Source organism: Echinops telfairi, unplaced genomic scaffold (genome assembly GCF_000313985.2).
Source record: "Echinops telfairi isolate 266 unplaced genomic scaffold, ASM31398v2 ScPeMD7_7;HRSCAF=31, whole genome shotgun sequence".
NCBI classification, from domain to species: domain Eukaryota; kingdom Metazoa; phylum Chordata; class Mammalia; order Afrosoricida; family Tenrecidae; genus Echinops; species Echinops telfairi.
In genome coordinates this window covers 24,063,010-24,068,133 of record NW_022103904.1, presented here as the reverse complement: position 1 = coordinate 24,068,133, position 5,124 = coordinate 24,063,010, and positions in this window count along the sequence as shown.

The window sequence follows — 5,124 nt, the reverse complement described above, 5'->3', positions numbered from 1 at the left end:
ACATGAGGAACTGTATTAAACGGTCTTGGCATTAGGCAGGTTGAGGACCACTGGTTTAAGAGCACAAAGTAATCCAATCTCCAAATATCCATCATTTCAAAGGAGATGTCCTGTATTCCCTGGTCAAGGGGCAGCACCCCAAGGGCTCTATGGGAGAGTCGGGGGTCAGTCCTCACTAGAATCCAGGTTTTTAAAGTCCTCCTGAGGCACGGCATGGAAGCCTGCCCACATGTTTCATATGTCAATTCTGAAAAGGACAAACTCTGATTCATCTAGGTGGGCACAAGGCCAGGCACACAGGAGGTGCTCAATGAATGTAGGTGCAATGACTCAATCAATCATTGATCCTTCATGTGCATTACCACCTGTCCGTGTGTTGTGCTGTGATGCTGGAAGCTGTGTCGCTGGTGTTGTAAACACCATCAGGGTCATCCAGGGGGAACAGCTTTTAGCAGAACTTACAGACTAAGAACAGACTACGAAGAAGAAGTAGGGTCTCCTCTTCGGAGGAATGAGTCACGGAACACCTTTTGGATATCAGGACACTGCCAGATATCATGTCTCCCGGACAGCAGCAGAACACTGGCAGAGAGAGTGCCAGGAGCCGAGTCCCTCGGGATGGAAGGCACTTAAAAGTCTGACTGAGGAGGAGGTGCCTTCCTAAGGTAGACTTGACCATAATGGTGTGGACAGAGGAAAGCGTTGGGACCTCCATTTGGTCATAGGGATGACAAGGTGAGAAGAAACAACAGTGAACATCTCATCAGAATTGGGTTGTGGAATGAATGTATGAAGAATGAATCTAGGAAAATTGGAAATTGTCAAATATGAAATGGAGTGCATAAAGATATGTATTCTAGATATTAGTGAGCTGAAGTGATCTGGTTATTGGCCATTTTCAATAAAAAAAATCCTATGAGGTACTGTTACCAGGAATGATAAACTCAAGAAGAATGGCATCAGTCATTGTCAAAAAGGACATTTCAAGATCTGTCTTGAAGTTCAAGAATACAGGCTGTCTATACACACACATGGAAATTCAGTCAATGAAATCATTATTCAAATTTATACATGGACTACTAAAACTAATGATGAAGACATTGAAGAATCCTACCAACTTCTTCAGCCTGAAATGGATCAAACACGCAGTCGAGATGCATTGATAATTATTAGTAATTGGAATGTAAATGTTGGAAATGAGGAGGGAGGAACAGTGGTTGGAAAATATGACCTTGGTGATCGAAACAAAGCTGGAGGTCACATGACAGAATTTTGCAAGATCAGCGACTTCTTCGCTGCAGATACCTTATTTCAACAACACAAATGGCAACTATCCATGTGGACGATGGAACACACACAAACCCAGTGGACTGTGAGAAGAGACGGTGGGGAAGCTTGCTATCAGCAGCCCAAACAAGACGAGGCACTGACTGTGGAGCAGACTATCCACTCCTCATATGTAAGTTCCAGTTCAAGTTGAAGAACACGAACGCAAGTTCACAAGAGTCCAAACACGACCTGGAGTACACAGCACCTGAGTTCAGTGAGCATCTCAAGCACAGATGCGGAGGGACACTGGGCACTGGTGACAGAAGGCTTGATGAGCTCCGGCTATCAGCATCATCATACATGAAGAAGGCAAAAGTCCATTGTACTAGGCTGGGTTATCTAGAAAACTCAAGCCAGCAACACTCATGTATGTATAAAAAGAACGTATACTAACTATTTATAATATAAGAATAAGGGTTCCTGGGGGGTAGGGTGAGGGAGGGAGGGGATACAGGGGAGCTGATATCAAAGAGTTCAAGAAGAAGAAAACGTTTTGAACACGATGGTGGCAGTTATTGTACAATTATGCTTGTTTTAATTGAATTATGGATTGTTATAATATCCGTAAGGGCTCCCAATAAAATGATCCTTTTTAATCATACAGTTATTTGGGAATCATAAAGTTATTTGGAAAGTAAAAAAACCCTTTATATGAATTATTTAACTTTGTATCAAGTCCACGGGTCTGATGCCAGCCAGAGCCCCCGTCTGACTCACAGCAGCACCGAGTCCCAGCAGGCGGGAAGGCAAAGGGCCGGGCAGGAGAAGTGCTGGCCGTGCTTTTTCCAAAAAGAACACACCTCCAAAGAGGCACAGGCTCCCACCTGATGGACAGTTTGGATTCCACACATTTCCACACAGGGTCCAGTTGACATAAAACCGAACGGTCACATTCATTAAAAATCCAGGAAAGAGATAGCTAAGTGGATGTCAGAAGAGGCTTTGAAACGTGATCCTGAAAGTAGAGTACCTAAGGCAAATGGAAGACATGATGACGTCAAAGGGCTGAACAGAATATTTCAAAGGGAAGCTCAAGACAAAATAAAGTATTCTAATTCAACGCGAAAGACCTGGAGTTAGAAAATTAGAAGGAAGCACACACCCAGCATGTCTTCGGCTGAAAGAACTGAAGGAAACCCTGAAGCCTTGAGTTGCAATGCTGACCTGATGGCATTGGAAGAAAAAGTCCATTGGAAGCCTTCGTGAACCAAGGCTCCAGAAACGGACAGAATCCTAATCGAAATATGTCAACATGCGGTTGAAACACTTACGAGTTTATGCTAAGAGATTTGGAAGACAGCTACCTGGCCAACCAGATGGCAGAGATCCATCCATATTTATACTCATTTCATAAAAAGGCGATCCAACAGAGTGCAGGAATTATAGAACAATATCATTGGTATCACATGCAAGTAAAATTTTGCTGAAGATCAACCTGACAACGGTTGCAGCAGCATAACAAGAGGGAGCTGCCAGGAGTTCAAGTTAGATTCAGAAGAGGATGTGGACAGAAGATATCATTGCTGACGTCAGATAGATCTTGGCTGACAGCGAGACTAACAGAAACAATGTTGACTTGTGTTTTATTAACTATGCAATGGCATTCAACTGTGCGGATCAGAATAAATATGGCTGGCAATAGGAATCCCAGCACTTAATTGTGCTCAGGTGGAATCTGTACATGGACCAAGAGGCAGTTGTGTGGGCAGAACAAGAAAATACTGCACGGTTTAAAATCAAGAGAGGGGTGCGTTAGGCCTGTATCTCCTCACCACACTTACGGAATCTATACGATGAGCAACCAATCTGAGACGCTGGGCTGCATGAAGGAGAGTGTGGCATCCCGGTTAGAGGAAGGTTTGTTAACACCTGTGATCTGCAGGTGACATGACCTTGCTGCCGCCTGTGAGAAGGACCTGAAACACTTGCTGGTGAAGGTCGAGGACCACAGCCTTCCGTGTGGATCGCAACTCAATGGAAAGAACGCTCCGATTCTCACAGCTGGAGCACAGGCACCATCACGATAGAGAGAGAAAGAATTGAGGTTGTCAAGGATTTCAACTTGCTTGGACCTACAATCACTGCTCATGGGAGCAGCCGTCAGAAAATCAAATCAAATAGAATGACTCATTGTATTGGGGAAGTCTGCTGCACAAGACCTCTTTAAAATACGGAAGAGTAATAAGGGTGTTTCTTTGAGGGCCAAGGCACACCTGATGGGATTTCCCATCGTCTCATCTGCATGGGGAGGTTGCACACTGACTAAGGAAGACAGAAGAAGAGTTGGCGCATTTGGATGGTTGTGAAGGCAAAAAATATGGGCAGTCCCATGGTTGCCAGAAGAACACATCTGTCTCGTCGGAAGTACAGCAAGAATGCTCCTTAAGAGCCAGGCTGGCTTGACTTAGTCTCACCTACCTTGGCGGAGAGAGAGCCCAATCGCTGGGAAAGGACATCGCGCTTGGTCAAGTGGACGCGCAGTGACAAGGGAAGACCATCCGGAGAGGGCTTGACACAGTGGCTGCAACAATGGGCTCAAAGAGAGCAAACATTGTGAGGGAGTCACAGGACCAACTTGGCAGACCCGAATAACAAACGTGCTTTGAGAGGAGCCATGGTAGCTCAATGGGACATACACGGATGTTGGCTGCAAACCAAAGGATGGCTGTTCGAACCTGCCTGCCGCTCGGCAGGAGAGAGATGAAGCAGTCTACTCCCACAGAGACAAACAGCCTCGGAGACCCTGTGGAGCAGGTCTCCTGTGCATTCTCGCCCAACTGTGACTCCCATCCCACTGGGACTGTGGGTCGTGTACTTTAGCAAGGGACGTGGAACTGCATGGAGTTCTCGGTGAAGCGCGTGGGTTTCTGAGGCCAGTGGCCTGGGGGCTGGGTGTAGCACCCCTGAAGAAGAGGTCACACATGCCTCACAGGGTCCAGGGAGTGCCCAGTGATCTCCCCTGCCCTCTGCACACTCGGAATTCTTTCCCTTGCATCTGCAGGGGCCTCCCCTGGCCGGGATCCTGCACGGGTTTGCAGGCCCTGCCCTCCATGCATCAGGGCTCAGGGCATAGTTTCCTCTTTGAGCAAAAGCAAGCACAGGATCTTGGCCAAGGGGGGTGACAAATAGCATATTCTTCAAAGTTGATCGGCACCGTGGTTTCACTGAAAGGCGATGGTTCCAACCCTGCAGCCCCCGTGTCTGGCCGTTTCCTCCAAGATGACAACCATGGCTGGAAGTCTATGGGCGCAGTTCCACCCTGTCCTGTAGGGTCACCGTGAGTCAGAACGGAAGTTTCCCAGCGATTTGCCGGGCCACAAGAATACCGCTGCCACCCTCTAGGGAAGGGTACGTGTCCCCGCCCAGCTGGTTCGTCCGAAATGCAGGCGCTTGACTGGTCAGGCAGCGCCTGCATTCCTAGGTCTCTGTGAGCCCTGGTGCAGTAGTGATTTTGGGGCTGTGATCCGCATGGTTGACAGTTCAAAACCACCAGCCGCTCCCGGGGAGAAAGGCCGGGCTTTCTACTCTTATAAACAGTTACGGTCTCGGAAGCCCACTGGGGAGGGTGTCACTGTGAGTCAGCATTGACTAGGGGCCAGCGAATGCTTCTTTGCAGCCAGACTGCAGACCCCCTGGCTCAGAGTTTGCATTCTGAGCGGATCTCCGGGGATCCGGGCCATGCACCAGGGTTACAAATGTGCAGTGTGTGTGAAGGCCTGATGGTTCACGTGGCGGTCCTCTGCTGCCCCCCCATGGACCGCACGCGGCGCAGCTAGTGTGAGGTGATGCCGACGC